Source organism: Calliopsis andreniformis, chromosome 2, assembly GCF_051401765.1.
Source record: "Calliopsis andreniformis isolate RMS-2024a chromosome 2, iyCalAndr_principal, whole genome shotgun sequence".
NCBI classification, from domain to species: domain Eukaryota; kingdom Metazoa; phylum Arthropoda; class Insecta; order Hymenoptera; family Andrenidae; genus Calliopsis; species Calliopsis andreniformis.
Window position 1 is genome coordinate 5,038,433 of NC_135063.1, and position 12,938 is coordinate 5,051,370.

Sequence of the window (12,938 nt, forward strand, 5' to 3'; positions counted from 1 at the left end):
AAAGAGGAAAAACAGAAAGTGAAACTTTTTTAGATTGATAAAATGAGATTAAATGTAGCTTTAAGTTGAATCTAAGTTTCGATTAACCTTAGACTGATTATAATAAAAATGTGAACTAAAAGTAGTAGTAAGTGAACCAGGTCCCTATTGCATCTAAATATAGATATACCCAAAGAAGAACAATTTAATTTTTAAACCTCCTAAAGCGTCCCCACCATGGATAACTGATGAATGAATCATCACGAAGAGAGTTCAAGCGTCCACAAAGCCATCCTTGACCTACCGCAGAAAGCTCACAGCTTCCTACTTCTCAGTCTCTGCAGTTTTCTACATACTCCAAACCCGCTGAAGAAGCATAGCCAGTCTCTGCATTCAGCTCAAATAATGCAAGTCGAGGGATAAAGAATCTAATGATACCTCCGTGAAGATATAAATCGCGGTTCAGGTACAAGGTAAATATCCGCGCTGGGGCATCAGTCGGAAGTCCAGTAGCAGATCAGTAGGCGGGGGACGATTTTCTCTGGGAAAACCCATCTTTTCAGCCAGATTGCCTGGACCGTGGTCCTAGAAGACACGATCCCTCGCTAGTTTTTGGCCAGATGGTACCGAGGGAAGGGCTCGTAAATGCGACGATTTACAACGGTTCCCTGAGGCGAATTCCATGTGACTGCAGCGTGTGTCCGCGTAAACAAACGTGCAGGCCAGATGGTTACGAAATTTCTTCGGGTCAGTCGTATTCGCTGGACCCATGCTTTCCCAGGTTAACATTAATTCTGTGTAAGTACCTTCGGCGGTCCCAAGTTGTCAGTAAAATGTAGGTTTCTATGGGAGGAGTAAAAGTGACTAGAGCAGCTGGGAAATTTAGCATTTTGAGAAAATACATATTCGTAATTTTTCATACATAATTGCGATCGTAAGCGTGTAAAGAAAATCTATGATTCATTGATGTACCTATTTGCCTATATCAAGCTATGTATCAGAACTACTGCAGCCAAAGAGTCAGCACATATGTCAAACGACATCAACATTCCATAAATATAGCATGGCTGAAATGAAACCGCGATTCTTTAAAAGTCCACGCGGCACACCGAGTAAACTAATGAACAGATCAGCCAACCGTGAGCATGTCTTATCACTAATGAAAGTATCAAAGAGAGGATAGACCACTGAAAGGAAAGTATGAAATACGGTGGTCGTTCAGCGAACGATAACAGTGTGTCCACCGACCGACGAGAATATACGCAAATCGTTACGAGACGATTACTCCGGAACGAGCACGGATGAGTGGGTTTCAAAAGTTGCCAGCAGTTCAACTGGGGCAAAAAGGCGCGCAGGGTCAGGGGGTGACCAAAAAGAAACTTTTATAATTAAAAACCGGGGGCGGAAAGTAGCGCGAACAGCGGCCAACTCGCGTGCATCCGACAACAAACGTCCAGTTTAGAGCGTAATGGACGTTGAGGAAAGTAATTACCGTGAAACGCGGGGAATATTAAAATTAAAACGGCGAATCCCTCTTAGCAAATCAGCGGCCGCCTCTTTCTTGTGAATTATGAGGAAGCCCTAAGGCGTGTCTTCAACCGAGTATGTTTATTTTTTATTTCATATATAGCGCGTGAAGAAATAAAATGGTGGGAAAGAGACAATAAAAATTCGAGAAGGATGCAACCCCATTTTCCCTGAACTAAAGAGACGAGGAGGAAAATAGTATTGCTCTTTGTAAGGGTTCTCGAGAAAACGAACTGATAGAACTGCCAATGAAGCGTCTAGTATACAATGATTTTCCTTTAAAATATTTAAATCAATCATGGCACAATAATTTAATCCGAATCCCTGTTCAATACCATCCGTTCAACCTCATTCATCCTCCTTCGAATAAAAATTGTGAGACCCCTCATTCTCCGATCGAGAACCAATCGATATTCAATTATCGAGGACTTCCGTTGACCGAGTGGCCGCGAGAAGGACCGAGAAGTATTACGCACAGAATTTCCTTTCCTCCTCGCAAAAGGGATCTTCATCTCGCAATTTATTACTTGGAAAAGAGGATATGGAGTGAAGAATCTTTCGAAAAACGTACAAATCTTCATTCCTCTCAGCGTCGAGAAATATATTTAGAAGAAAATCGAATTCCAATCGAATGAAGTTCAGCATCGGTTGATTGAAAACGCTGAAGTATTTCCACTCGCTTCGATAGAACTCAGCACACCCACACACGTTAATCGTGAATAATTTCTACCAGCTTACATCTTTCTATTCCAGAGAGCGAAGATAATTTCTAGCTTTCGACAGAAAAAAGGAAAGCACTACTCGGTTCGTGAGTCACAGACGCGCGTGATTCAGAAGCGACTCGATAGGGGCCTTGGATCCATTGCGTTCGCGTTTCAATGTAAACCGGGTCTGGATCGGCGCTAACCGCTGGCTTTTTCACGTATCTCGGCCTCAAGAGTCACTACGCGGCAAATTGACGATGTTATTTAAATCAGCTCATTTGCAAAACGAAGAGACTCTTTAACGCGCGGCTTGAGGACATTGTTATGCATTGATCGCGGAAAAAAGCGCGTTCGCCTGGAAAACTTTCAGCGAATTAACTGCGTTATTTCTGGCGAGAAGTTCCACAATGGATTGTTGTGCAACGCACGAATATCGGTTATCGGAAGCATTAACGAATATTAAAGAACATTCCTGGTGAGCTTCGTACCACATCGATAACTTGAAATGCTACGAGAGAGCAATACTTTATAATTTATTGCAAATTAAAAAGGGGAGAACGTGTCTGATGCCGAGGCTGTTGTCGATTTCTAGAACATAATACTCGCGTGATTCATGGTTGACTACCAAGAAATATTGCAACGTGATACGTGCTTAGAGATAGTGGATGGCTAACGAAGATTGCTCGTTAAAGTTAAGTTAATCCATTGCTATGCTCGATTGACATCGGATGTTGAAATTTACACCTCGACGTATTCCGTGTGCGAAAAACTATTGGCTGTATGTATTAGACGTGCTGAGTAAACTTCTATGAACGTTCAACGGGATGTGTATGTATACCAGCAGCCTCAAGGTAAACGCATCTGAAGCAGTTGGAAGACTGAGAGATATCTAATTAAGGTTAGCAAATAGTGATCGAAAAAATCTTTACTTAGGATCCTATTTACTTTAACAGATCACGTCGAAGTCACATAAAAAGTGCATGAAAGTTCTAAATGGCCTCAAGTGACTAAAAACTCCGAGGGATTTTTATTATACCAAAGAACACTTTACATGGAAACGAAATGGAAATTAGCGAACTTTTTTCACGAGCGGAGGAACACGGCAAATTTGTAAAAAGAAGTTTCTTAAGGCTTACCACGTATTCCCTCGTGGCTTTTCGAAATTCGCTAAAGTACCTCTAACTGAGTTTCCTGTCGAAAGATCGCGCGAGGCGTGTCGAGTCCAGAGAAGTTCCTTGGACAATTAGGGACACTCTCTTAACTTCGTTTAGTGCCGTTTAATAATGTCCTAGGGACAGAATTGACTATGAACAGAGGCAATGTAACGATCTGACGATATTAGCATCTCATTGTCTATTCACCTACAGTTTCGAGTCCTGTAATTGAGGTTAAAGTATAAATTCGATTTCAGATTGAGGACGAGCATCTTGGAAGACCGCGTATAGGGTGTTCCATTTAATCTGATGGGAAGACATTACATCGATATCATTTTCTCAATGATATCACTTAAAATCGAATTCACGTATGGAAATAGTAACCTATAAGATTTCTCTCCCACAGGACATAGTTTTTGAGAAAATTAAAAAACCAGCTCTCATGAACAGTGCATGTACTACACATCTATATGTTTTATTACGTTGCAAATATAATAATAAAATCTAGTTTATCTAGATTATCTATAATTAGTGCTGCTAGATAATTACAAGGAATGATGACTACTACCTAACTTAATTCTTTTTTCTCTCAGCAATGGAGAACACAAACTCTTCTCTCTCTACTATATTACCATAAACTACATAGGACACAAGTAAAAATATATAAATAAAAATTGAACAAAAGAAGGAAACACGTTTTATACGCCGAATGTAAAACTAGGCCTCCAGTTTTTAGCATTACATCAAGGAATAAAATAATTTAAAATACTTCGATTAAATAGAATACCTTATGCATATGATTTCAAGCATCAAATGAAGACACATTCAAGAAGAACCCTTTCGAAAAAGTTTAAAAGGCATCGAAGATACATGTATAGCTTCAAATAATAGCCGTTAATTAAGGAGAACAATAAACGCGTCATTTGTGCCAGATTATTCATGCACGCAAAGTGTACATTTTTCCCATTTATGGACACGCATGTATGGTCTCCAAAAAACAAAAGGCATGTCCTCAAAAACGTACGCAAGCACTGTTACGGTAGCACAAAGCAGCGCAAGAATTAAAACGATGGCGCATGGTTACCACAGAGCTCGAACATTTTCTGTGATCTTGTTGAATAGTAAACAATAGAGAAACTAGAGCTTTCGCGAGCAAGCAAAAGAACAAAATGCAACGAAGTTACCGAGTAAACGAATTTAATCACCCCACGTTGCGTTTTCGAGTCCAACTTCCTTTTTGTTCTCTCTAAATTTCGCGAAGACTCAGGGTGCACTTATAATGAATTTTCGTCCGCTGTTCAATCTTTTGGGGACAAAACCTGCACGATTTCTGATGCATGAAATTGCAAACCGAAGTTACTGAACCCTCCCCGTTTTCAATGGCGAAATAAGGGAGGGTCGCGCGAAAAAGCCGCGGCCGTACTTGCTGCGGGCGCGCGCGCGCTGAGGAGCCGAAACTCGAATAAATCATTGAGACACGTCGAAACAACGGAGTCGGTAATTTATTTGCTCGCCCTTTTCTCGCCGTGTAATTTTTCTTTTCACCGAGGGTAGAAGAGTCGCGGGCAGGCGCGCGCGCGCGCGTCCCCCCCGCGAGCTACAACCCGAGGCGCTTCACCGTAGTTTGCTTTGCAATTCCACGGGGCTGCGAAGTCCGGGAGAGGTCCCTTTTTCGTTCCTCTCGTCTCGCGTCTTCCACGGCGCGGTGCCCGGAAGCGTTTGCACGGAAAATTCAAGACTTCTGAAAAGGAGCGAAGAGGAGCGTGAGACGCGCGCCAGCTCGGATACGATGGTCCGAGATGTTAATTCAAAGATAATTCGCGGTGGAAACGGGGCTTGAAAGCTTCTGACTGCTCCCTTCTGTCTACCATCCAATACAGGGTGTCCTGGCTAAATGGGATCACCCAAATATCTGCTTTACTTATTTTTCTACAAAAAATAGTAATTGTCTATTCTAAGGGCACCACCTTCGATTTTGATGATTTTGTAATATGTTATAAAGGGCATTACTTCGAACAACATTTTCATTTGAAAAAGATTTGCGGATGGCTTTAATTTCCGAGATATTTCCAAGAATGAAAAATTACTTGTAATTTGAATGAACTCTGGATCACGCAAAAAAGCCTTCAAAACAGATCAAACACCCTTTACAAATCTCTTGAAATCGTCCAGTCAATTAAACTCCCAGCAAGTAACGATACAAAGTGCATTAACTGTCATATTAAACCGTGAAGAACTACGTTCGAGAAGACACCACTCCTCGAAAATCCCGAGCGCGATAAAAGGGACGACGACGCTGGTCGAATATCAAGAGCATCAAACCCTCGGCGAAACGAGTCTCTTCAGATAGGATCTCAGATTTCCGTGGTGCGCTTCGAGGGTGAAACAGGGGGCGGACAGGCGAATAACGGGACGTCCAAGAAGACGTCCACTTTGACGGAACGCAGCCGATATATCTTTTGTCTCAAACGTCGGCTTTTTCTGCATTCTGTCGATCTCTGAATCGATCGCCCTCTCACCTTGCATACCGATCGTTTATTCCGTAGCCAATGCGACACGCGCGCAACGATCACGCGTATACACGTCGGTGCATCAATGCATTTCAATGAACCGAACACCAGCTCGAATCGCCGATTTGAGAGCGCTTCCGCTTTTGAATCGTGTATTGGATGCGCGCGCACGCTTCCATTCGTGGCTCTAGTTGCAAAAATATAACGGGGAATAGGGAATAAAAGATTCTCTAGATTGATGGAGACTTAATTGAGAGTTGAAGATTTACTTCAACAAGAGGAATCGATGAAATCAATACTCTAGTTATTTGACCGAGTTTTCACACTTCCAGGTTAGAAACTTTGTTTCTTCTGCGAAACGCAGTCGATAAGTTCGAATCCATGGAACAACCTATGTAGTCTAACCTCAATAGGACGCGCGCGAGCTCTCTTAATGGAACAATAACATCGTGTTCCAGTTTCATTGAAATTGACACCACTTTCAGCCAGCTATTATTGATTCGAGCATCTCGATACGTTTGTGCTGAATACAACGTACAGTTTGATTCGTCGCCATAAAGATTTACATTGCTGGTTATTAATATTTGATACATTCCGCGGTGGTAATGCAAACGTACGCGACCACGTAATTTCAGTTCTAATAATACGTTGATTGGCCACTCTGTTCCTGAACACGCACGCCCTAAATTGCTGCGCCTTTTATTAAAGGAAATGTGTGAGAATAATTAACGAATCACCGACACTCGTGTAAAATGGGCTTAAAGATTTTGTTGGTTACAAAGTTACCTAAGGTTGCTATCGTTTAGGTAAAATTCAAACTAGTTCATGAAAAATTCATTTTTAAGTTAAGAAAGCTTATGCTTATACATAGATTATACACCGTGACACGATGAGTAAAAGATAGAACAGCGTGGCTGAACCTTTCCCATGATAAGAGCCATATTGTATTTATTAGACATACGTACTCAAAATTCAAAATTCTCTATCAACGTGTTAATGAAATTACCTACCAAGTTCGCCAAAATTACCTTATTTTATGCGAAAATACCCTTTATACCAGGAGAAACGTTATTTGTAAAATTTCCTATATTTTTTCGGACGTTTAGTAACCCTAAACTTACCTCCTCGAGGAGATACAAGGATGAAAAAATATGTCAGGCGAGCTTTGTATATTATTGAAACATTTCTCGCTTTCAATGCAGAAAAGCTCTAGACACGAACACTTCGGGGTTTCAAACGCGTAAACTTGGTTTAAATACAACACGATTTCGTTCCATTACGAGCCAACGTTTTCTGGTCGGTGGGAAGTGCTAAAGTTGGTAACACCGTTTGATCTTGGTCGCCTTGGCAACGCGAAAAAACGCGCCACCGGCACGCGTCGTAATGCTTTCGTGATCAAGATGGTATTACTCGTCTCGATTGCTCACGGAGCAATTTTGCTGTTTTCGCAAACGGAAACTAGACTAAAGATAATATATATAGACTGTTCAAATAGACACTGGAAAGAGACTGTAAGACACAAAGAGATATTGAGATAAAGGTAATGTGTAGAGTATAGAAAAGGATCTAAGATTTGAGGGTTCTCTGATGCTCATCGAGAGGAATAAATAATTTCTACCCCACGGTCAATTCTTGTATTATAAAGTAGAAAATTTCAATTCCACTATGCTTTTCATGAAAAGAATTTAAATTTAATTTTTCACGGGATGTTTCCATCAGATGTGGTATACTTAAGTCAAGTAAGATTAAGAAAAGATGTTGAAGAAAATACGACTCTGAATATCCACTTCCATGGGATAAAAAAGACTGATAATCTCCAAAGCTCGGATTATAGTACATAAATCGTAGATTTTAAAAATGGATTTAAATGACCGTTTTCTCGATAAAAACTAGCGAAATTACAGCTTCCGTAGTTTTTTTTTTTCTTTTAAGCTATTCAGTGGAAGACGAGAGGAATGTACGAGAATAATAACGCGGACATCCTGTATAAGTCGAGTGCTGCGTACGTTTAACACGTGCAGCCTTACTATAGGTCGTAGGTGAGTCACAGGACGCTTCACAGATGGTTCGTGCAACAGCTAGACCCGTTAAGGACTATCATCGTCAGATGACTGTGGTAGTAAAAGATAATACGGTCAATGAGTATAATCTAGACTGAACAAGAATTATTAATATTAAAATATGGATAATATATGACACTCAATTGCACCACTGAAAGCTTTAGCATGCTACCGAATCGTACGGAAATCAGGAAAGAAGAAGAAGAAGAACAGGAAGAAATAAACGGACAGACATGTTTTTTTTGCGAAATACGTTTATGGTGGCAATCCCATCGATAAACACGTCTGCTCGTTCAACCGATAAATAGGCTAGGATATTTCTCGTTACGCAAAAACTCACTGTACTCTAACTGCGGGAGTATCCTAATCTCAACGTAGCGATGGGTTCGAGTGTATCACAAGTTTGATCAATACACCGATACATACTTTACATTGAAATGTTTCGAAATTTAATAAGCATGAATAAAATCTACCAAAATAAATTCAAACTTTACGTAAAAATATTAGCTACCTACTTTGAAATGTAGATTTTGTCGTGAAATAAAGATAATTACTCACAACTGTCAAAACCATAGAGACAATCTGATTTCCAGGAACTCCGGTAAAATGATATCCTTACATAACCTCACTCCACACGAATTTAATTCCATTGCTACTCCAGTGGTCACGCGCGCGCGCTCTCCAGCAGTTGTCGATTTTCCACATCAGTCAAGCGTATTATGACTACTCTCTGTTGTCACTCATCGTACTAGTATACTGCCGACTTTCAGAAACACACGCAAGAAAATGTCTGATTTCTTCGATACAACAATTGGACCGAGGGACAACTCGACAAGTACTAAATTAAACTAGCTTTCAACCCCCTGTCTAACCTCGATTCTGGAGGGTTCACAAAACATGGCCCTACCCTTGACTGAACTAAAACCAGTTCACTCGTGTCATTATTATAGCATAACATCATCGGTCTTATTTTCGTGGAGACTGAAAAGTCTCGCGATTCGAATAATTTTACTCAAGCCACTCGATGCTTATCGGTCGCGTAAATTGACCTCTAAATGGGTTCTCAACGACTTAAGTGGTTCTTACCTGACGGTTTTAAAACTAAAACACTGTTCCTGTTATTCTGTGCAGAAAACATTGGAAGCTGTAATTATCGTGCGTATTAGCACATAACTCCTTAAATTGTATCCTCTTTATATATGTTCTTTCTTTTAACTAAAATGTTGATTTATTCATGACTTATTATTCTAGTAAGAAACTTAGAAGAAATTTAACATTTCTCACGTTAAACCTAGGAATACCGATCGTAAGCTTTCAGCCATCAGACGGACACCTCGGAGGAAGTTCCTCAATCTATACTTCTTATATATTTATCCTACTATAGTTATTCCAACGGAGACCTTCGAGTATCAAATGGAAGAATGTATATCATAATAAATAACTTTTTGTAAACTCTTTATCCAGAGGAAATACCTCAAATTAGTATATTTTACGAAGTCTACGTTCGACCCTCTCTAGTCTTCCTAAGGTTAATAAGTTCATTAGCAAGTGGTTTACCCTTCTCTTCGATTAGTGACGCAGAGAAACGAGTCAACAGCACTGGCTCAACACATAATTAAGAAAAGGACAATAGAAATAGCAAGGACTCTACATCGTGCAAATCCCATGCCCCTTATTGCACATTTCCAAACGCCAATCACAGTTTTCTTACCCCTTACGCGACAAGTCGGCTCGCAGCTCGTGCTGCACGCGAAAACGGCGAATCCCCCGCTCTCAACCGTCCTCGCCAGTATTCCCTGTCATTCTCACGCGTTTCTTTTCAACGTCGGTCGCCGGCGCGCCTGCCTCGACAGCGAGGGTGGCGTTTCACGAGGCGCCCGCATAGCGTGGCGCGTACTTCACCATTTCTTTGAATTTTTGCTCCGCGACTAACGCCGAAAATCCACCCTCCGCCCTCGAGGGGGCACGCACGCAGCACACAGGCACGCGTGAAGCGAGAAGAGAGTCGAACACACCCGCATGGATCCCGTTGCGAACCCCCGTAACCTTACACACCAACGAACGAACGTCGCGCCGAGTGTGTACTCTATGTGTATCGATCCCGAGAGTACACACGGAGAAGACGACACTGAGCGCCACCACGTTCCGTCTTTGTCCCTCTTATCTCGTGGGAGAGGCGCTGTCCTCCCGTGTTGTTGCTTTCGTTAAAAGAACGACGGTTACTCGGACCTGTACGGACGTATTTCGAACGCGAGCAAAAGAATCACTGAAACTCGATCGCCCCGCGACCACACTCCAGGCGATTCGCGCGACATCGGCTGCGAACGCGATCGTTTTATTCAGTCGCGGGGAGATTCGCGCCGAGGCTCGCCGCGATTGTTGAACGAACAGGGAAATATACGTTGCGGTCGCCTTTGTGGATATGCGTCAAGCGTAAAGAGTCTCTTACCTTGGTTTTTCTGTGAGTGGCTCTGAACACTGACACTAGACCGGAACGACACGCACTCCACACCCGACGAAGGTCCGAACTCGACTGAGAGCCTTCGGGGAGTGGGGTGGCGCCACGGCCAATCCCAGCGTACTACCACGCGATCCCATCTCCTCCCATAAGACGTACAGCGGGAGTCAAAACGAGTGTACACCTCGCGCGTATGAATTTAGACGAATTCCAGTAACGTATCGGAGGGATTTAGATGATATCTCTGAGATGTTCTTAGTGGGCTAAATAAAGTGTCTTAAGCTGTTAATGGCCTGTGCGAACAGGCTGACAGATGGCAAATCGTCTTAGGTTTATTTGAATATACGTCAACGTATTGTGTATATATATTTCTTCTTATGTCGAATAAAATTGCAAATAAGTAGAATCTAAATGTAGCAGACTTAGAAAATAAAATTTTGAAACTAAAGTGTGCTTTTAATTTTCAATCCTTCAAACTTTGTTAGACTTTTATTTTCATTTTGCCAAACAATTGAAACCCCGATTAACAAAGAACCTAGACGTTTACAATCATATATATGGGTTAATTGAGGTTTCCAACTAAGAGTTTCAAATTTCAGTATGAAACTACTAGTGCATGTATTTATATTTGTATGATTTATTTTATTATATAAATTTCTTGTTTAGTGCGAGGTAATTATTGTTAATGAAAGTCTTTTAGTACATGTCTCAATTTAATGTATTGATGACGTTGGCTAGTATAGAGAGAGCGAAACTTCCATTAGTAAGGTCGTAGCGAATAATAAAGGCTTTCTTTGTGACGCTACTATGAAACGAAGTTACTTATCGGAGTAGACAACGTAGAAACTGTTTGAATCTCTTTACTCTACTATGCAAAGAATATCCTACGAATTTTGATGTACCGTAGAATAGTATTATATGCAAAAAGGAAAAATAAAATGTATATGGTCATTTCAGTTTTACGAGCCTGAAATGCTTCTATATTTTTTAATTACGGTTCTAATGAATTCACATAGATAGTTGGAATTAAATTCGATATTACCGATCGAGTCTTTTTATTCTATGTGCCCTGATAAAGTAAGTAGGAATGCAAATATAACGGCAGTTTAATGTACTTTTTATATAATTATTTTTCCCCGGTACACGAATAATGTAATAAGAAGTAACTGGTTTTGCATATATTAGAAATTTTCATGCTGCTGACTGAAAATGTTTATCTTATCTACAGAGTAAGTCTTCATGTATTTTTATACCTGTGAGAAGAGACAAGAGATGGCATGGTACTATAACTGAATTGCGCAATTTTTATATTGATGTTACAATTACCAAAAATATCATTTAATGTTTAGTTTAGACTTAAATTAAATCATGCTTTAGGGATTGTTACATTTCCAATAGCAATGTACGTTTTAAAATTGAATTTTAATGCAAATAATAGCCAAATACATGATCGATCTTTTTCTCCAATTATTGAGTTAACCAGATATTTCACGTATGAATATTAACTTTTATTGACAAATCTCTGTATAGTACGCTTCGTTTATCATTAATTATTTATAAACTTTTTACATTAGCCTTGACTAATTAATAATATTGTACAATGTTTCGTTTCGACGTTAACTTTGCCTTCTAATTGTCTACTGTCTATGCCTCACGAATCGTTGATTAAAATAAAATCGACTGGACATTACAATATTCGTTATCTTTTTGTTACATTTTCAATGAATATTTTGAACGTATTTCGATAATCTTCATAAATTATTTGTTCGATAATATTGAGAACGTCGGTCAATAGTTTTTTTTCTGTCTAGTGGATTTAAAATTTTATAAAAATCAATAGAAGCAAGATAAATTACACGAGACTTGAACAATGTTAAAAAATGAAATATAAGAATTATAGATCAAAACTGACATAGCGCAGCGTGCATCGAATGGAATGACATTTTGTCTCTCTTTTCCTCTCTCTTTTTATATATATTTACATTCTCTATTCCAACAAAATAGTAGCAATAATACGAATAATAATGTATCCCTCAGTCAATTAACATGAATGCATTTCTAAAATCATATAAGAATGAAGGGTAGCGATAATCGTTCTTTCTCTCTTCTATTTCCTATCATGCGCATTTACACACCCATTCGATTGGATAGTTTATTAAGTGTCCTAAAAATTCATAAAAATATTGTATGTGTAATTATTCAAAGAGTTAATCAAGTTTACTTGGGCACTTGCAATAATTTGACAATAGAGGAAATACTTCAAGATGTTTAGATGTAGTTTTTCTCAATCTAGGTTACAAGTTAGCTGCTAAATTTGAAAACAGAAATTAATTTCTAATGTCCAAGGGAGAAAATGTTGAAATCGCGTGAGCATTGCTCTTTTATTGTTATCATGGCACTTGATGTGAAAGTTCATTGTAAAAATCAATTTACGCAGAGATGGCATTAAAACCGATATGCTTAAGTGTTTAGAATACCTTATAAAAATTGATTTACGAGTAGTGTATTTCCTAACTCCTTGGTTTAATTTCATTCAGACTAATAAA

At 39.7% G+C, this 12,938-nt stretch overlaps 1 protein-coding gene across 2 annotated transcripts in view; it reads right to left on the bottom strand.

Moving 5' to 3' along the window:
- Tty (tweety) overlaps positions 1-10,449 on the bottom strand; it is a 45,030-nt gene extending 34,581 nt beyond the window's left edge. For both annotated transcript variants that reach the window (XM_076392896.1, XM_076392895.1), the window contains exon 1: positions 10,384-10,449. The gene's annotated coding sequence lies outside the window, so the exon portion shown is untranslated. The remainder of the gene's footprint in view (positions 1-10,383) is intronic.
- Between the last annotated feature and the right edge of the window lie 2,489 nt (positions 10,450-12,938).